The sequence below is a fragment of the Lepidochelys kempii genome, chromosome 3, assembly GCF_965140285.1.
Source record: "Lepidochelys kempii isolate rLepKem1 chromosome 3, rLepKem1.hap1, whole genome shotgun sequence".
Taxonomy (NCBI): domain Eukaryota; kingdom Metazoa; phylum Chordata; order Testudines; family Cheloniidae; genus Lepidochelys; species Lepidochelys kempii.
The window spans coordinates 110,415,563-110,437,314 of NC_136382.1; the positions used below are offsets into that span (position 1 = coordinate 110,415,563).

Consider the following 21,752-nt stretch of genomic DNA (forward strand, 5'->3'; position numbering starts at 1 on the left):
ATTACAATGGTCTCTTCTGGCCTGCAGGGCTGGATTAATCTTTTGTGGGCCCAGAGCCAAACACATTTGTGGGCCGCAATGGAGCATGGCACGGGGAGGTCAGTCCCCGGAGTGTGGGGCCAGCCAAAGGCAATGGGGCATGGTATGGCAGGGGCGGCCCCACTCTGCCCAGCCCAGTGCGAGGACACTATTTACAAACCAGCAGTTGTCAGATGCACACTGGCCCGCCCGGCCTTGTGATGCCAGCATGCCCCTTGCCCTCAGGGGTGGGCCCATACCGATCCACATAGCCCTCCTCCCCCAACACCCCATAGGTGCCAACTCCATGGGTGCTTTGGGGCTGGAGCACCCACAGAAAAAAAATAGCGTGTGCTGAGCACCCACTGATCAGCTCCTCCCCCTCCCCCCAGCACCTCCTGCCCATTGCTGATCAGCTGTTCAGTGGCGGGCAGGAGGCGCTGGGGAGGAGGGAGAGGGAGAGGGGCAGGAAGAGATGAAGTGAGTGTGATGGGTTGGATTACAGAAACCCCCTTTGGGACTTCCACCTGGTGTGCTGATACTACCCCTGAGCCCGCTTTCCCTGCCAGCTGGGAAAGTTGCCAGTTGGTTTGAGCCAGGCACACTAGCCTGCTGCAAACACAGCCGCAGGTCTGAACCACATCCCCCAGCAACTGCAGGCTTGACTGAAAATAGCTTAAGAAGTGTTCCTGTCTCTAACACTTATATGCCTAGCTTCCAATGGATCCAAACCCCAAATAAATCCGTTTTACCTGGTATAAAGCTTATACAGGATAAACTCATAAATTGTTCTCCCTCTATAACACTGATAAAGAGATATGCACAGCTGTGTGCCCCCCTCCTCCCCAGTATTAATACATACTCTGGGTTAATTAATAAGTAAAAAGTGATTTTATTAAATAACAAAAAGTAGGATTTAAGTGGTTCCAAGTAATAACAGACAGAACAAAGTAAATTACCAAACCAAAAAAAAAAAAAAATCACGCATGTCCAAACCTAATGATTACAGATGAACTCTCACCCTCAGATGTTTCAATAAGCTTCTATCACAGACTGGATGCCTTCTTGGTCTGGGCACAATCCATTCCCCTGGTACAGCCCTTGTTCCAGCTCAAGGTGGTAGCTCGGAGATTTCTCATGATTGCTTCCCTTTGTTCTATTCCACCCACTTATATATCTTTTGCACAAGGCAGGAATCCTTTGTCTCTCTCTGGGTTTTCATCCCTCCTTCTAAATGGAAAAGCACCAGGTTTAAGATGGATTCCAGTACCAGGTGACATGATCATATGTCCTGTGAGACCCCCAAGCCTTCATTCCTCCCAGCCTGACTCACAGGAAGGCCTGCCTGCAAACAGAGCCATCCACAGTCAGTTGTCCTGGTTGATGGGAGACATCAAGGTTCCAAACCACCATTAATGGCCCACACTTTGCATAACTACAGTAGGCCCTCAGAGTTATATTTCATATTTCTAGTTTCAGATACAAGAGTGATACATTTATACAAATAGGATGACCACACTCAGTAGATTATAAACGTTGTAATGATACCTTACAAGAGACCTTTTGCATGAAGCATATTTCAGTTACATTATATTCACACTCATTAGCATATTTTCATAAAAATCATATAGAGTGCAATGTCACAGCGAGGATGGGGGGCACTCGGGGGAGGGTGCAGAATGGGGCAGGAAGAGGCGGGGCAGGGGTGGGGCCTTGGGGGAAATGGTAGAGTGGGGGCAGGGCCAGGGGGAGAGCGGGGGGTCAAGCACCCCCAGGGAAATCAGAAAGTCGGCAGCTCTGCAACACCCTCCTGACTCCCTATGGCCAGAGTCCCCTGGAACCACTATGCCCAGCACCCACCCCCCCACACACAAATGCACAGCTCCCTGCACACCACCCCTGCCCAGAGGCCCACAGCCCCACCACAACTGCCCAGCACCCCACACAGAACCCCCACTCCCTAGTGCCCCAACACACAGAGATCTTCCCTCCCCCCTCACAGCCCAGAACACCTCCCCAGAGTCCAACCCCACTCTCTGCCTCCTGGCCACATTCACCAGCCCTGCTGGGAGGTGGCTGTCTGCTGGGCTGAGGAACCAGTGCAACCAGGGCTGGTCCCAGGGCGGTGAATCGCTCCGGCCCCTTGGGAGTGGCGCAATCAGCCAGGCCAGGGCCTGCCCCGGCTGGGCTCCCTCAGGGTCCACTTGCCTGGAGGGATCCAGCCAAGCCCCCCTCACTGTCTCCCGCCCCCCGCCCCAATTGGCCGAGACTGGCCAGGCTTCTGCACCAGTCCCAGGCAGCTCAGTTCCGGGGAGACAGGTGGGGCCCCATAGGTGGTGGGAAGCAGAGAGTTCCTGGAGCCAGAGGTGCACTGGGTCCACTGACCTATCTGGCAGGTGGGGCCAGAGGGTGGAGAGGAGCAAGTGGTGGGCGTGGGGCAGGGGAGCGGGCTGGAGGAGTCTCGGGGTGCAGTGCAAGCGGAGCAGGCCAGGGCCCCTTCTGAGCATGGGTCCGGCTCCATGGTGCCACTGGCGCCATTGTAAATCCAGCACTGCTAACCTTAGGACCCATTAATATAGATAGCATATGTTATAGAATTCCAAGAACATCAGCTAAAGGAGTTATAAATTATTAGAAGCAATGTAGTGACCTGTGCGACACTAGCAACTGATTTATGATTTGTTAAAGTGTTAATATATGCTATTTATAAATGGAACCTCAATATAAAATGATCTATATATTTATAGAAAAAGAAGAACTGAAAGACATGAAACATTTTTCATTGTCAAATCCTGCTTTTGCCTTTAGTTATTACATACAGAAAATATGTAACTATTTGCCTGATTTCATGTGTCATACATAGTGCTCAGATTTCTGTGGGACCGAACATGCCTTTGAAGGGAAAGGTGTGGCGACACCATACAATTCCAGGAGTAACATTTTCCCCCCTAAAGAAACCTGTTTAAGTAGAGAAGCCTGTTTCTATCAGCCAGGGCACGTATGTTCCAGTATACAATTAAATGGGAATAAGTAAAATGTCAGTAAATAATAAAGTTAGTGTCTGTTTTCTTCTCTTTCTTTCCTTTTTGGTAGACTGATGGTCTCTTCATTATCACAATTGATTGGGACTTTTTCTGAACAGTTCTTCATTTCCTTAAGGAAACCACAGTTTTGCCAGGAAATACTTTGCACCATAGGGTTTCACTTCCTTAGAATGTGACTGTTTTGCCAACTTAATCTCATTTTCAGAGCATTAATTAAATGGCCAAAGAACAAACAAAATGTCATTTGTTCCATAAGTGTGAAATAGAGCAAGGAAGGATTTGTTTTCAGTTTCATGTAGGCCCAAGGGTGTGTACCACATGCAGGACTGAGGGGAAAGGGAAGACCTCTAAAGGGAAAGACTGAGGGGAAAGGGAAGACTGCTTTTATTACATAAATTAAACAGAAAGTGAGGGGCAGCATTTCAGCCATGATACCTGCTTCTTGCTGGCTTTGCGCAAAATGGAGCAAAGTCAGTAGCCTGTTATGGTTATTAAGAGTGGCACTTTCATGACACAGCACTACAAGAACATAAGAACGGCCCTACTGAGTCACACCAAAGGTCCATTTAGCCCAGTATCCTGTCTTCTGACAGTGGCCAGTGCCAGGTGCCCCAGAGGGAATGAACAGAACAGGTCATCATCAAGTGATCCATCCCCTCTCGCTCATTCCCAGCTTCTGGCAAACAGAGAATAGGGACACCATCCCTGCCCATCCTGGCTAATAGCCATTGATGGACCTATCCTCCATGAATTTATCTAGTTCTTTTTTGAACCCGGTTATGGCCTTGGCCTTCACAACATCCTGGCAAGGAGTTCCACAGGTTGACTGCGCGCTGTGTGAAGAAATACTTCCTTTTGTTTGTTTTAAACCTGCTGCCTATTAATTTCATTTGGTGACCCAACAAGGGCACTGGAACCCTGGGGGTGGAAGTACTTTTATTCTAAACTCCAGAAATTACAACTTTTCAGAAAAATTTACCCTTTTGTCAGGCAGAAGTTTCCATGCTCTCTGTCTGGCTGTTTGTGAGGGAGGGGAGTGTGTTAGTGATTTTTTTTTTAGGGGGGGATACAGTAGTGCAAGTGTCTGTGTATGGAGAATGTACTGGTGCGTATGGGGTGCAGGTGTATGGGCAGTGAAGGGTGTCGTGGGTGGGGGAGGGTGCACTGAGGCATGTGGGAGGTGATGTGGGGTGCAGTGGGGTGTGGCGTATAAGCAGGGCTGCATATAGGGGTGCAATGGGTGCGGGTTTATTTAGTGAAGGAGTGCAGGAAGTTGGTTGCCGTGTGGGGTGTGCAGCATGGCGGGAAGGAGTGTGGAGTGCGCAGCGGGGGTGCCACGTGGGGTGTCCAGGGGTGGGTGAAACAGGGGGTAGAGTGTGGGGGGTGCAGCTGGAGGGTGCAGCGTGTGGGGGAAACAGTGTGGAGTGGGGCCACAGTGTGGGGTGCCATGTGGGGTGTGGATTGGGGATGCAGTCTGGGGGCACAGTGTGGGTGTGGATGGGGGACGCAGTGGGGGGGTGCAGTATGTGGGGGGAGTGGCATGTGGATTGGGGGGCTGCAGTGAGGGGTGTGGAGTAGGGGGGCGCTCCGGGGGCACCGTGCCTCGGCCTGGCTGCGGGGCGGCCGGTCCAGGCGCTCCCATCGTGGGGCGGCGGGGGGGGTGAGGTGAGGCCGTGCCCTGGCGCTGCCGGGCGGAGCGCGCGACTCCAGCCCTTCTCACACTAAATCCCCCGCCCGCTTCTCCCCGCGCGGGCGCGGCCCGCCTTTCTCCCGGCGCGTCCCGCTCGCTGCTTTGGGTTCTGCGCCCTCCCGCGCTGACGATGACAAGCTGCGGGGGGCCCCGCTGGGGGCTAATGGCCCCGTTCTCCTCCCGTAGATGGGGCAAGTCAGGCTTGGCGGCGGCAGCTATGTAGCAGTGTCCTCGTGCAAGTCTTGCACCTGCACCAGGATGGCCGAGTGGTTAAGGCGTTGGACTTAAGATCCAATGGACGCATGTCCGCGTGGGTTCGAACCCCACTCCTGGTAGCTGATGTTTTTTTCCCCTGGGCTCGTTAAATTCACAAGGAGGCAATGTAACCAATGCCGAAACCCCAGTCATGCCCCAGGGAGACTCCCAGCCTCTGCCTGCCACCCAACTTAACACCAGGAAGAGTGGCATGTAACCGAGCTGTGGCTGCTGCTTGCACATGGGGACAGGGGCTGTGCAGAACTGTGTAAAGAAACATCTTCCGGGATCACAGCACCCCTAGTGTAGGAAAATCCTCCCGCCACAGAGTAAACATGGCTTCCTTCGGGCATGGTCTCTGCACACAAACAGGGGCAAATATGCCAGATGCGGACATACAGGAACTGATACAGGGGGAGAGGTACAGAGACGCTGAGACTGAAACACGCACATACATGCAGAGACTGACAGAGATGCACACACAAAGACACATGCAAAGACTGACACACAGACACATGGACAGGCAGAGAGACGTGCAGAGGTCGACGCCCAGACTTCCAGAGACACAGGCATGCAGGGACAAGCATGCAAACACACAGGGAGAGATGCACAGACATGCAGAAACAGATACACATAGATACACTGGCATGCCACGACAGAAGTAAAGACCTGCAGACACACACAGGCAGCCACAAACACACAGCAAGAGAGCGAGAGACATACATACACAGTCTGAATGCAGGGAAACATACAGGGACAGATGCACAAGCAGGAAAAGTCAGACAAGCAGACACTGACACAGCTATACATTTGTTAGTCTCTAAGGTGCCACAAGTACTCCTTTTATTTTTGCGAATAGAGGCTAACACGGCTGCTACTCTGAAACCAGCTATGCATATGAAGACTTACATATGCAGATGGAGAGAGACATAGAACATGCAGAAATATGCACATGTAGAGACAGATAAATACAGGGACAGACACAGGAGTACAAATGGAGACAGAGACTTAGCAGAAACAGATTTAGTGAGACATGAAAGACATGCGGAGAGGAGATTCCAGGCCCAGGGCAGCTGGGGAGGCAGCAGCAGAAAGGCTGTTCAAGTCAAGAGTGTGGAAGAAATGGCCCAAGAAGGGGGCTCCCACCCTGTTTAGAGGAGCCAGTGGGTGGCATGTTTTTCCCTTGGTTGGGGGATTTAGAAGCACATATAATGATGGTCCCTAAGAAATGCAGGGTAAGGAACAAGATAGCAAGGAACATGGCCAGAGCCTAGCAAACTCAGATAAGAGGAGCTGCAGGGCCTAGGCTGCTCAGTTTGTGGCTGGGATTGGGGGTGGGTGGGTGGGAGGGAAGCTGCTCCCCACCCTGACAATTGAGCAGAACCTGGGGACCCTGGCCCTGAGATAGGTTTGGAGATAAAAGGGGCCTGGTAAGAAGAGAGTCAGGGAAATAGCCATAACAGATTGGAGTCAGCAGAGCGTGTCGAGGGTCCCTGGTTTGGACACTGGAGTAGTGGACAGGCCCAGGTTTCCCCACTGGTCACAGGTAAAGGGCCATAAACTTTAAGAAGGGAACTGGCCTTATTTGGGAGCCTGAACAAGTGGCTGAATTTAAAGGACCCAGAGCTGAAAACCCTAGAGAGGGCAAATAATCTGTTTGCTAGACTCTTTCCTGCCCTGGTGGGGGTGCATTTGGACTTTGTGATGTGGCCAGAGGGTCAAGCTGCTGAAGACCCACCAAGGTTGGCTGGCAGCCTGCAGGGGGTGCCAGAGTTGAGAAAAATACTGCAGTACCACACTCCTCCATCAGGAAGCACTCAAGAAATATGCAAAAAGAAAAGGAGTACTTGTGGCACCTTAGAGACTAACCAATTTATTTGAGCATAAGCTTTCGTGAGCTACAGCTCACTTCATCGGATGCTGTAGCTCACGAAAGCTTATGCTCAAATAAATTGGTTAGTCTCTAAGGTGCCACAAGTACTCCTTTTCTTTTTGCGAATACAGACTAACACGGCTGTTACTCTGAAACCTGTCAAGAAATATGTTCCCCCTTATACAAGTCAATGGGAGTTTTGCCATTGACTTCAACAGGAGCAGGAACTGACCTTTTATTTTCATTTTTCCTCCTATTTTCATTTTTCTGCTGCTGCACAAAGGGATGATGTCTTCAATAAGCTACCAATATTGATGCCTAATTCTTGCCCTTGCAGGATACCCATGCAGGAGCCACTGGTACTTGAGTTTAGACTATTTTTTGTCAGTGTATGTAATCTTGCATTTATCCAAGTTCCAATTCAACATCTGTAGTGTTATTCAATCCCTCCAGTGTGTCTGATTCTATCTGGAGTTTCCCCAATCATCTATGAGATTTAATAGCTGCAACAATTGAGTGTTGTCAACCAGACTTCATTAATTCTTTGTCTACTTCCTTGTCCAAATCCATACATAATACTAGTTCTAAACAGACCTTTTAAGAATTTTACTTCTTAATCCCATTACTCTTCGGCATTACTCTTGAGAGGCAAAAAAGGATGGGTTTTTTTTCAATCACATTGGGTCAATGTCTTTAGCTTAACAGGGTTGAAAAACTTCTGTAAGAAGCAGGCTAACAAATGTGAAAACATAGCGAGCTGTATTATTGCCTAGACTCCAACAGGATCAGACAACATGGCTTCAAACAGGTTAGCCTGCATCTTACAGGGCCTTTTCAGTTGTATTAAAGAAACCTGACTGAGCTAGAAGGATTGAAAAACACACGCTTTTTGCCTCTCAAGACAGGCTTTTGACTGGAGGCAGCAGACAAATGTAATATCTGCTGCAGTTTGTTTTCTTCAATATGAATTTGTTAAACTGTCTTCCTTTCTCTTAAATGGGGTGTAATTATCACAGCATTTTTAGGAGTAGAGTACATCCTACAGGATTCCTTTGTTTTCCTGGATTACTCCTTTGCCACCCTCAAGAATTCTGTGTTATGATGACCCTCTCTCTGGCTGTGGAGGACTATGTGCTATTCCCTTCAGAATTTATCAACCCCACGCCTAGGTGTTGGCCAAAGTGGATCACCAGATTATAGGCAAGAGGTTCTCCCTCATTCTAGGTACTGACTCAGCTGGTATCTCTGGACATTAGGCCACTTTTGGGTTTGATTTCTATTTAAACCTTATCCACCATCTTAGGCCTGGTCTACATACACTGTTTATATGGATATAACTGTGACTACGTGGGCTATATTTTTGTCAAAATATGAACTCCGTGTTATACTCTGAGTGAAATCAACCAAAGACAACCTACTATAGTGCATTCAGACAACTGCCCTGGCCAGTTAAGGTGTTTGACCCCTCACTGAAGGACTAGCATTGCAGAGCCATTATTATTATTATTGTTTATTAATTAATTATTCTACAGTGTCTAGGAGCCCTAGTCAAGGACGAGAGCCCCACTTGCCTCTCCAACTATTGTGCCATCTCCCTTTAATCTTCTAATCTCATTGTGTGCTGTTTACAATCACTCTCTGAAATTCCTCTCCTCAAATTCCATCCTAGACTCTCTCCAATCTAGCTTCTGACCCTTGCACTCAGTTGAAACTGCTCTCGCCAAAGTCTCTAGTGACCTCTTGTCATAAATATAAAGGGAAGGGTAAACACCTTTAAAATCCCTCCTGGCCAGAGGAAAGACCCTTTTACCTGTAAAGGGTTAAGAAGCTAGGATAACCTTGCTGGCACCTGACCAAAATGACCAATGAGGAGACAAGATACTTTCAAAAGTCGGAGGGAAGGAGAAATAAAGTCTCTCTCTGTCTGTGTGTGTGATGCATTTGCCGGGAACAGAAAGGAATGGAGTCTTAGAATTTAGTAAGTAATCTAGCTAGATATGCGTTAGATTCTGTTTTCTTTAAATGGCTGAGAAAATAAGCTGTGCTGAATGGAATGTAGATTCCTGTTTTTGTGTCTTTTTGAAACTTAAGGTTTTGCCTAGAGGGATTCTCTATGTTTTGAATCTAATTACCCTGTAAGGTATTTACCATCCTGATTTTACAGAGGTGATTCTTTTACTTTTTCTTCTATTAAAATTCTTCTTTTAAGAACCTGATTGATTTTTTTATTGTTCTTAAGATCCAAGAGTTTAGACTATGTCTGTGTTCACCTATGCAAATTGGTGAGGATTTTTATCAAGCCTTTGCCAGGAAAGGGGGTGTAGGGTTTGGGGAGGATTTTGGGGGGAAAGACATTTCCAAGCGGGCTCTTTTCTGGTTATATATCTGTTAGACGCTTGGCGGTGGCACCAATAAAGTCCAAGGGTAAAAGGAAAATAGGTTGTACCTTGGGGAAGTTTTAACCTAAGCTGGTAAAAATAAGCTTAGGAGGTTTTCATGCAGGTCCCCACATCTGTACCTAGAGTTCAGAGTGGGGGAGGAACCTTGACACCTCTTCTTTGGCAAATGTCAGAACCAGTACTCCATATTCATCCTCCTTATTCTGTCAGCCAGCTTTGACACAATTGACCATGCTCTTCTTCTTGAAGTCATGTCTTCACTTGATAACTGTTTCTGTATATCGCTAAAAATGGAAGTGTCTCAAGTTACTGCTTTTGCTGTGTGTAATCCCTTTTCTGTATGTAGAGCACACATTTTAAAAAAGTTTCAGGGATTAAAACTTTTCGGCATTGAGGCAAATGTATTTAATTCTGCTCAGAAGAATATTTTATTTATTTCCCAGACAAATCTCATTTAAATATATTTGAAACAGTGATACCCCAGGGCTGGCTTTGGCAATAACTGTCAGAGCATTTTTAGAAATATTTCCTAACATGCTGCAGAGGTAACTGACAAAGCTATTTAAAAGGGAGTGCCTGAGCTTGTGTCTAATAGTAGCAGAAACCTGTAATCCTAAATTACTTGCATGAAATGGAGATTTAAGTGAGTTATTCACTACAGAGTCTATCAGGTATGCCATGATATTTTCCTGTTGCTTTTATTCCCAATAGTTTGTCCTGGGGAAGTATTTATTTTGTTGTTTGTGTTCACTATAGTGAACACAAAAGATCTTGGGTCAGCTTATGGCCCCTTCTCCAGGCCCTGTACACTGCTCTGCTCATAAAGGAGAGGCAATGGTCTGAGAATCGCATAGGGTTCATGTGAACAGCCTTATGCTGTACTCCTTTGCTGTCCCTGGTGTAGGGGCATGTATAGAGGGGCAAGGAAAGGAGTGGGAAAGGGTGAACCTGTAATACTTAATGCTATGGAAGTTCTGGATTGCAGAGCCACCCATAGGCAATAAGGCTGCTGCTCAAATTTATACTCATCTGGGTCATTTTGATTCCTGCAGCATCCCAGAATCCAGGCAATGCAGGATGGTGTAAAACCTGCAGGAAGTTGTAAAACCTGCTTTGCCTCTCATGCTTCTGGGCCTCACCTTCTGTATTGTGTCTCCCAGGAGATGCAGCACAGACTTTATCAACCTGATCCCTATCAAGGAAAGAAATAAACTGGAAAAAAACAGGTGGGCCATACTGTAGCAAGACAGCTGCATCCTACCCTGACAGCTGAAATCCAAAAATAGTGACTACTATTTAAAAGTTCTTCTTAAGAAACCTCCAGTCAAGAAAAGCACAGGAAGTGAGCCAGTAGGTGGTGCTCTTCCCTCTAAATTAACTCCAGAATCCATGCAGTTTGATGCATGTGTACAGAGACAAATATTAGTAATTAGAGGACTGACTAAAATCCGTAAGAACAAGTTCAGAGCATAACGTAAAATGAAGATGCACACAGTATGTAGCATTTTCATAGCGTCTAACATTTTGAAATAAATGCACTTCACCTTTGATCCCAGATTTCTGCTTTCAATCTGTCCAGTGATAGATCTATCCTTCCTGATATCCTGGGCTAAGACTAAAATTGATGCTCCCTAACCCCATTCACCTGATGAAAGGAACTAATCAACTTGCTACCAACTATTTTTCTTGCTTCTCAGATCTAGCCAACTCCTGTCCTTGGGACAACACCACAATGCACAAGGTCAGTCTGAGGATCCTGGCGTGGGCTAAGGGAGGTGATTGATTGTATGTTTGCTTGTTCTGCCCATCTGACATCACCAACTCCTCCTCCCCCAAATCTGAGTTATTTTATATAAAAAGGAAGCAGGGAATCTTCAGGTTATCACCAGCCCTCCAGCTGTATGAGAAGTGGAACCCAGCTGCTTGTGCCAGGGTCAATGCATAGTTCTCAACACCTAAACTGGAGATCTGGGAGCCTCTAGTAGATACAGGAGGGGTTATGTGTATTTCGTGAATTTTAGCAGTTACATAGTGCTTTACAACCATTAACTAATTCATTATCACAACACCCCACCAGGTAGAGCTGGTTGGGAATCTGACTGAATGATTTTCTGTCAGCACATACTGATTTGTCTAACCAAACTTTTTTCAGGAAAGGGTTGTGTGGTTAGTGGACTGACATGGGAGACTTGGGTTCAAGTGAGTGCTCTGACTACAAGCCTATTGTGTGCATGCGCGCATGTGATGCATGTGTATGTGAAAAAAATTAAAAGATCTGTTTTGTCCCATAGTGGAATGGGAAATGTTTTGAAATCTGAAAAATTTTCACAGAATGGGACAAATGTTTCCTGTCCACCTCTAATTCTTAAGGGAGTGCAGGATCAAGACTTTGATAATTATTTACTAGTTATTTTCTGAACACCCAAAATATGCTAGGCTCCTCACATAAACAAACAAAAACAGCCCCTGGCCAGAAGTTTGTACAGTACTTGTCAAGAGACAAATTTGTCAAGAGACAACAAAATGAAGGTCATAAGCAGACAAAAAAGGGGGAAAGGACAGACAGGCCTCATGATATTAAGATCCCATGGTTACGTATCTCAGTAAGCTATGTACACATCTGGAGGGTTATGGTACCTCTTTTGGTTTTGATGCACATTTCCACCATCTCACTTCTTCTGGGTTAAATGGCAGAAGCAAGTTTTTAGGAGGATGTGAGTCTTCTTCTTAGCATATGTGCAACATGCCTCAGGTGGCACATGACTAGGATTCATCCGCATTTGGTCTCCTGGTTGGCTCATTAGCTTCCCCGGCTTGGGCCAAGTACTGACGGGGAGTGCGACGTGAATGCTGATCCATGTCCCCCAGGATATTAGTGAGAGCTTGGCCAGCAGGTGTGGGAAGAGCTTTCCAGTAGGGCTGTTGATTAATTGCAGTTATTCACACGATTAAGTAAAAAAATTAATCACAGTTTTAAAAAGTAATTGCGATTAGTCACTGTTTTAATCGCACTGTTAAACAATAGAATACCAAATTAAATTTATGAAATATTTTGGATGTTTTTCTACATTTTCATATATATTGTATTTTGTGTACAAATATTTGCACTGTAAAATGATAAAAGAAATAGTATTTTTCAATTAATCTCATACAAGTACTGTAGTGCAAGCTCTTTGTCATGAAACTGCAACTTACAAATGTAGATTTTTTTTTGTTACATAACTGCACTCAAAAATAAAAGAATGTAAAAGTTCAGAGCCTACAAGTCCACTCAGTCCTACTTCTTATTCAGCCAATTGCTCAAACAAGTTTGTTTACATTTACAGGAGATAATGTTGCCCTCTTCTTATTTATAATGTCACCAGAAAGTGAGAACAGGCATTTGCATAGCACTTTTATAGCTGGCATTGCAAGGTATTTACATGCCAGATATGCTAAAGATTCATATGTCCTTTCATGCTTCAGCCGTCGTTCCAGAGGATATACTTCCATGCTGATGACGCTTGTTAAAGAAATAATGTGTTAATTAAATTTGTGACTGAACTCCTTGGGGGAGAATTGTATGTCTCCTGTTCTGTTTTACCTGCATTCTGCATATATTTCATGTTATAGCAGTCTCGGATGATGACCCAACACATGTTCTTCATTTTAAGAACACTTTCACTGCAGATTTGACAAAACGCAAAGAAGGTACCAATGTGAGATTTCTAAAGATAGCTGGTTTCAGAGTAACAGCCATGTTAGTCTGTATTCGCAAAAAGAAAAGGAGTACTTGTGGCACCTTAGAGACTAACCAATTTATTTGAGCATGAGCTTTCGTGAGCTACAGCTCACTTTATCGGGTGCATCGGATAAATTAGTTAGTCTCTAAGGTGCCACAAGTACTCCTTTTCTTTTTGCTAAAAATAGCTACAGCACTTAACCCAAAGTTTAAGAATCTGAAGTGCCTTCCAAAATCTGAGAGGGATGAGGTTTGTAGCATGCTTTCAGAAGTCTTAAAAGAGCAACACTCCGATGTGGAAACTACAGAACCTGAACCATCAAAAAAGAAAATCAACCTTCTGCTGGTGGCATCTGACTCAGATAATGAAAATGAACATGCATCAGCCTGCACTGCTTTGGATTGTTATTGAGCAGAACCCATCATCAGCATGGATGCATGTCCCCTGGAATGGTGGCTGAAGCATGAAGGGACATATGAATTTTTACTGCATCTGGTATGTAAATATCTTGTAACACCAGCTACCACAGTGCCATGTGAATGCCTGTTTCCACTTTCAGGTGACATTGTAAACAAGAAGTGGGCAGCATTATCTGCTGCAAATAAGCTTGTTTGTCTGAGCAACTGGCTGAACAAGAAGTAGGACTGAGTGGACTTTCAGGCTCTAAAATTTTACATTGTTTTCTTTTTGAATGCAGGGTTGTTTTTTTTAACATAATGCTACATTTGTAAGTTCAACTTTCATGATAAAGAGATTGCACTACAATACTTGTATTAGGTGAATTGAAAAATTCTATTTCTTTTGGTTATTTTACAGTGCAAATACTTTTAATAAAAATAAATATAAAGTGAGCACTGTGCACTTTGCAGTCTGTTGTAATTGAAATCAATATATTTGAAAATGTAGAAAACATCAAAAATATTTAAATAAATGGTATTCTATTAACAGTGTGATTAATTGCACGATTAATCATGATTAATTTTTTTAATCATGCGATTTATTGTGATTCATTTTTTTTTAATCGCTTGACAGCCCTACTTTCCAGACAAGGCAGCATCATCAGAGCTGGGGTTAGAACACAGATGTTGTTGGATCATACTAAAGAAGTTCTGTATTAAAATCACAAATGAGTTTGATTCCCCATAGTTTAAATTCCAGGGTATTACTAATTAAGAGGTCTCTTGGTTTTTGGTACTGTTTCTCTCCCTCTATGTGTGAAACTTGCAAGCTGCTAATTGCATTAGTACATTCTAAGACAGAGTCTGTTCTCAAAGCAATTCACAGAGAGAGACTCAAAGCAATACTCTGTAACAACAGAAACAGCACCCAGAGACTCCCCACCCTTTTGTTGTATTCTCAATTGTGATTAAAATAGAGATAGAGGATGTATGTGGATGGATGCTTGGTGTGGATAATAACTGAATGATCAGGGAGGTGCCAGCCTAAGAATCCAATGTCCATCTGCTGAAGAAGGCGTCAAGTGGAAATAACCAGAGGAGCCCCCTGGAGGGCAGACTGGAATCCACCCAACAGCCTCAAGAATGGGAGAACCAAAGAACAGGATAACATCTAGCAGCACGGAGCCGTCAGGAATGTGCTATCTGCTGATGAAGCAATTCCCATAGACTGGCATAGGAAGAAATTCCTATACAAATGGACTCTAGAAAGTGAGAACTTTGGGGTCTGATTCTGCAAACCAACTTCCAGGAGCATCAGATGAGCATCTGACAAGGCCCTGCTCCCTCCTCATGTCCAGGCCACCTGGCCAGTGGCTTGGCATGAGCAACTCTAAGGCTGGTAACTATGATGCCAACCTTGCAGAACCTGTGTGTGTGGTGTGTGTGTGTGTGTGTGAATGAATGTGTGAATAAATATGAAATTGAATGGAATATTATAGCTATAACTGCTTACTATGATTCTTCCTGTATTCACACAAAATGTGGTATTTTGCCTTTTTCCCTTTAATAAGATCCTGTTGGTTTTTATTTTATTGGTATAACAATGTCCCTTGCTACCAGTTCTACATATAGAGGCTGATCCTGCTCTTATTGAAGTAAAAAGCAGAGTCCCTTTGATTTCAGTGGTGCAGGATCAGGACTTTGTTTACTGGACCATGTTGCTTCTCGTGCTGTTGAGCTGCTCCTTCTTGTGGTCAGAAGCTACGCTGGCTAATCAGTAGAGGAGGCAGTTGACTGAGAGGGAGCTTGATTTGGTCCTTCTGCACACAGCCACAAAGTTAGTCTGAGATGCTCTCAAAAACTGAGGGAACTAAGAGCATGGTTTTCACAGAACCGTTCATGGCTGTAAGAGGGACTCCAAATAAGCACACATTAGGAGAAATCAATGACAGCCTTTCAGTCCTAGTGATCAATTTACATTTTCAAGACACTTCACAAGGAGAAGGGCTTGATTTTTTTTTTAAATTGAGATTAGTCCTGACATTTCCCATTCCCCAAGATTAAGCGTAGGTAGGGGGTATGGGCATGCTTCACAGGCTCCAAAGGCTCTGCATTGGCTCTGTATTGAGATTACTGATGCTGCATTCAGTGAACATTCCAAGCTTCAGGCATGCATAAGAATGCATGAGACAGCATCCACAAGACCAGAGAGTTATCCCGTGGGCTGGAATGAACCATGAGACCCAATCCAAACAAAAATGGAAACATTTGTGGAAAATTTTCTGTTTTCATCTTTGATTAGTGGACGTTGTGTCTTGTTCACTGCAGCCTCAGGCCTCGCTCCATTGGACCACAATTCAACACTGCTCTCTCAGTCCCATTGTTTTCCCTCAGGGGATTCTCTGTATCTTTCTGGAGCTCTGCCCTCCTTCTCTCCCAACCCAGTATAGGGCTCTGTGCTGCTCTGGAAGTTGAGTCCACTCAGGAGCAAGCTGCAGGAGGGTAAACCACAGCTTAAAGAGCTGCCTGCTGTATCCCTTGCTTTCTGGTATGAGCAGGAAGTGGAAGCAGACCCAGGGCATGACAGCGCCATTGTTCTCACGTCCTTCAGTGCTCTCTGCCCCTTGTTTTTTGTTTCTTGGCTCCTGCCACTCTCCTGAGGCATCTGGTCAATCAGAGAAAGTGGGAGGATAGGGAACAGAGCTGCCCTTTCCTTTACATTCTGAAATTAATGGCACTGCAGGCCAGGTACTACCAGTGGCCAAAGAAGCCAGGGCTTGTTTATTTGTCTATTTATATTTTAGATTTATAAAATATGATCTCTTTTATCCCAGTGTGCAGCACCCATAGCAGTCTACCTAGAATGTGCATACCTAATGCACCCAGCATGTTAAAAACGGTTGCTGTATTGTATTTACTCATCAAACGATTTTTAGTACTGCACTCCCACTAAATTGTACCTTAAACAGCACCTTAAATATACATATATAACACTGTATTATTTCATAAAAATTACTGTTTAAGGGCAGATCATGTGAAAAACAAAAGGCTTTCTTGGAGTGCATATGCAAAAAGAGCCAAAGTTAAATTTGCTGTGGGAACCACCACCGAATATCCTGACTGCTGTGCAGTTAAAATCTCAAACCTAAACTTGTACTTGCCTAGCTTTTTGCATAGCTTGTAATATCTCAAGTGTTCTGTTGCTAGAGTCTTTTTACTGTTGCCTCTTGAGGTCAGAATAAGGTCAAAGGCCTGGTGTTTTAGGGTATTTGGCATTCTTAGATAAAGCCTTTTGTATTCCATTCATATGCACACACTACAGATGGGGATGGGGTATAGGGAAAGACCCTGCTGTCTGTGTTAAAGGGACAGACTTTCATTTGCATTTTAGCACATTGCATGGTTCTACTTTGCATTCTTCAACTTATTGCCTCCTCCCACTTTATAACACTTTTGTGCCTTTTTTTTTGTACTTCTACTGTTGGCATTTGGTGCCTGTTGCTGTGAAGAATCTGTCAACAAAACATTAGCTTCTTGAGCCAAAATGCATTTCAGTTTTTCCAGCACATTCATATCAATATGATTACAGCTTTCAGGGTTTTAAAGTGAAGTTATTTTAACATATGGTAACAGTATTTACTGGTTTCCTTTGGGAATTCCACCCACTGTGTTAGTTGCACACAGCTATATTAAGAATACTGTTCTCATGGTTTAAACACTTGTAACACTGTTCCACCCAGTTCAACCTCAGTTTCAGAATGACTTCTAATATGTAAACTAAATGAGCTGTGGCACTATCAGCAACTCTGCCTTGGATTTTTGAATTATTTCCCCCACCCAAAATACTAACAATCTCTATTTTATTATGACAAAAACAAAGTTTGCGTAATTATAAGGAAAGCCAGGTGTTCAGCCCTTCATTAAGCATAGGAGATATGTTGTTATGATTTGCTGTGAAAATGTAATACATAATTCCGTCACTACAATAAAATCAAATCTAGCATATAAAGGTATACGTTATCTTAAGTAAAATAGAAATTTGACTTGCATTAGGCAAAATGGTTCCTTAATGACAATTTAAGTCAAATGAAGAATAAATTTCTTTAGTGCAATTTTTAATTTTTTTTATATGTAAATTTTAATTTAAGGCTTACAGCCACAACTACAAATAATCCTGGCATGAGAACAGGACTGCTTTAAAATAGTATCAATATGATAATAAATTTGACTGTATTATATTCCATAAAAGCACTGGACTATCCAATAAGGATAATGTGGGACATTTTTGTTTGATCATAATCTTCAGATAGCTTTTCTCACCCTAAAACTAATGGATGCTATTATTTTTTGCTTTAATGGGATCCTATTCTTTTGCCTCCCTAATGTGGTAGAATAATTGGGGTAGGTGACATGGAATCAGTGTTGTTCTATTAATCTGGTATCTTTATCTCCTGCAGAGTTTAGTTGTTTTGGTAATAATGTCTCAAAAATCAGTGTAAGTCGATAAAGTTGTATGATGGAGTGGATAGACCCAGTTCTGAGTCTAGTGGAGAGACCTGCTCAAGATCAAGGAAATGACCGGTATATGCCTTCTCTGCAGCAAATGGAGAGAACCCTTTCTGTGATGTGGAGTGACAAAACGAGGCTGGTCTTAGCTAATCAGCATTCTCCTCCATCAGGCAGGGGCAGGGGGAAACTGAATAGGAAGGGAAAGACTTGGCTTATGAGTTGAAGTGGAAAATGAGCAGAATGTATTTGAGACAATGGAGCCTGAGAGATTCTGGTGACAGAAGCTTTTCTTAACTTGGTAAGATTCTGTCTGCACAGAGCTTTATAACCTTTTGATTGCTCAGTGTGAATGCCAGTTGCGAGAAGCAGTTGATTTTGCGTTGGACTTGGACTACTGGAGGACTGAGATGGTTTTGTGGTAGCTGAGTCAGCCAAGTCCCATTGAGCAGCTGAACAGTAGGCTGGTTCTGCTATAACAGGAGCTAGAGTGATGGCGTAGACTAAACATATTGTATATGGTCACATGCACAAGCTTGTGGGCCAGAAAGGCCACATGATACAACCTTATGTTTAACCAACAGCTCTTTCGTGCCCTCTCTTTGTAAACATCTGCTTTAAAAAACAATGCAAGTTCAAACAAAATCCATGTTATGCATCTGCAGTAGGGGACTCTCAGTGTGACACAACAAACTAGTCAAAGACTTTTTTCCTTGACAGTCTTTTACTTTCTTTCCCCCTGAATCCACACGTCCATACTCATGACAATTGAGGTTCCTTGGTTATTGTTCCTTGACAAGTAAAGATTCCTTCCCCCACCCAGCATCAGCCATGCTGGCACTGAGTCTAGGATGATCAGGTAGTGTCAGAAAGTACCTTAATCCATCTCTTGCTTACTAGGAAGCTTTGCTTACTTTGGACCTTGTAATCCATATATAAGGATCCATGGGATTGGAAGCTGGATCTACAGAGCCTGGGCCAGCTGACATTCCCACATCTCAACTAGGAGCCCATGCAGACCTACATCCAAGGAGCACCATGGAGATTACATGCCACGGGAAGTATCACCCAAAGAGTCCAGCGCGATAGCACTCTGTGGCCCTCTGATTGGTCTGTGCTCACAATTTAACCCTGGAGGGTGGCCCAGGAAGTTGTCTGGGAAAGCACACAGACTCCTGGCCTGCTGTGAGTCCAGACCTCATATCATTTTCTGAAACTGCATGTGAAAACAATGCAAAGGCATGAGCAGAATGCAGCCTCCTCCATTGGGTTACCTGTTCTGAGCACATTACCCCTCTGCTCTGGACAGTCCTCTAGCTCCCACTCCACATCTAAATTGACCTTCAAAGCCATTAAGTAACAAGGTCCCAGCTACATTAGAGACTGAATCTTCATCTGTGAAATGCCCAAACAATTGTATCTTTCTTAGGCAATGCAGATCACAAAGCCCAGGTCAAAGCAAATAAGATAGGAGACAAAGCATTCTCAGTCAAGTGGATGCACTGCAGAATAAATTCCCAGAGGAGATTAGACTAATCAAAAAGTATACCACTTTTAGGCTGTGCTGCAAGACCTTCCTCTTTGATAGAAAAGTTTTATCATTATCCTCTCACCACTAGGAAACTCCCTAAACCAAACCAAAACCACATCTCAAACAGAGCTTCCAAATACCAAAAGGGAGAAGAGCTGAAGATCACATGAACCCTACAGAGGACTTCTCTGTGCCAATCCAAGTAACCCAGAGAGTGCTCAGATAGCAGAATTATCGGTGCTATTACAAATAAACCTCTCAGCTGGTTAGAAATAGTGTGTGTAGAAGCCTTTGCCACTTTCCTGTTAAGGGATTGCCTGCTTCACTGGTAATTCTGAGACCTCATCATACTCCAAAGCTTAGAGGTGTTGGGAAGTTTGCAAAGCTATATGGACAGCACTTTGAAAAATAATGTACTACATAAATGTTTGGGACTCCAATCTGCTCTACCACTTTGTGCCACTCAGGTGACACAAAGAGCATGGATTCCAGCTGGAAAAGGTTAGTGGAAAATTCTTCTTGCAGAGTGGAACTCCCTGCTGTCAAAAAGCCAGCAGAGCCTGTGGAGCAGGCCCTCACTCCACTTTGGTGGACAAGACGTTGGGTGAGAGAGCCTGATACAGGCATGGTGCGCTGGGGATGTGGCAGAATTGGGCTCCATTATGCCAATTCCTCACTACTGTGAGTTAAAGTAACCCCTCAGTTGCTCTAAGTAATGCCAGGGCCAGGCCAGAACTGAATCAGGGTTCTTAATTGGCTTCCCGATGGTCCCTTTCTCCTCTGTGCTAAGTGGAGCTCAGATACACAAGACTGAATCCTTGGTAATTCAGTGCTTCCGCTAGGGTTGCCAACCCTCCCTATTTGGCTGGAAGTTTCCCAGAATCAGGCTTGATCTCCTGGAGGCTACTGAAGCCAATCTGGGAGATTTTAGGCCGCTAAAAGTCTGGCAGTGCAGCAGGGCTAAGGCAGGCTCCCTACCTGCCCTGGCTCCACGCTGCTCCTGGAAGTGGCCGCCATGTCAGAGTCAGAGGGTCTTTGTGCGCTGCCCCTGCCCGAGTACTAACTCCACAGGTCCCATTGGCTGGGAACAGGAAATCTCGACCAATGGGAGCTGCGGGGGCAGTGACTGTGGGTGGGGGCAGCGTGCAGAGCTGTCTAGCTGCCCCTGAGCCTAGGAGCCGCTGCTGGACATGCCACCACTTCCGGGAGCTGCCTGAGGTAAGCACCTCCTGGTTGGAGCCTGCACCCCTAACACCTTCCACATCCCAACCCCCTGACCCAATCTCCTCCCGCACCCAAGCTCCCTCCTGGAGCCCGCACTCCAAACGCCCTCCTGCACCCCAACACCCTGCCGCAGTCTCTCCACATCCAAACTCCCTCCTGGAGCCCAAACCCCTCACCCCCTCCCATAGCCCAACCTCCTGCCCCAGCCCAGTGAAAGTGAGTGAGGGTGGGGGGGAGTGAACAACCGAGGGAGGGAGGGAGGCTGGAATGAGTGGGGGGTGGGGCCTGAGAGAAGGAGCAGGGCAGGGGCGTGGCCTTGGGGCAGGGGCAGGGCGGGCCAGAGGTATTTGGGTTTGTGCGATTAGACATTTGCCTAGTTGCCATCTCATATGGTCTTGTCAGAGCTCATAACTGAAGCAGTTAATATTTGGATGGGAGGCTGCTTAAGGAAAACATAGGTGCAGAAAGGGGTTGGTGCTTCAGTAGGTGGCACTTTTTTCTCTTGGGTCATAGCCAGACTGCAATAACTGGGTGTGACTGCAGCTAGAGCCAATGAAAATACCGAAGCTAGCTTTAAAAGTCTAGATCCTGGACCAGGGAAGCTGTTGCAGCCATAGGCGCCAACTTCTTCTGGCGCCGGTGGGTGCTCGAGCCGCATCTGCCCCCAGCCCCGCCTCTCCTCCACCCCTTCCCTGCTCTCTCCCGCCCTCATTCCAACCCCTTCCCCAAAATCCCCACCCCAACTTCACCCCCATTCCAACCCCTTTCCCCAAATCCCTGCCCCGGCCCTGCCTCTTTCCCGCCTCCTCTCCTGAGCGTGCCACATTCCCGCTCCTTCCCACTCCCTCCCAGAGCTTGCTACAGCTGTTTGGTGGTGGCAAGCGCTGGGAGGTAGGCACAGGAGCGGGGACGCGGCGCGCTCAGGGGAGGAGGCAGAGGAGAAGGAGGAGATGAGGCGGAGCGGGGAGCTTGGCTGCCGGTGGGTGCAGAGTGCCCACTGATTTTTTCCCTGTGGGTGCGCCAACCTTGGAACACCCATGGAGTCGGCACTATGGTTGCAGCACAGGCTGTACAGACCTTCCAGGAACCGTG

At 45.5% G+C, this 21,752-nt stretch overlaps 1 non-coding gene across 1 annotated transcript; it reads left to right on the top strand.

Annotated features, from left to right (window-relative positions):
• Window positions 1-5,004: 5,004 nt before the first annotated feature.
• On the top strand, window positions 5,005-5,087 carry TRNAL-UAA (transfer RNA leucine (anticodon UAA)). Its single transcript has one exon. It is a non-coding gene; the product is annotated as a tRNA-Leu (tRNA).
• The last annotated feature ends 16,665 nt before the right edge of the window (window positions 5,088-21,752 follow it).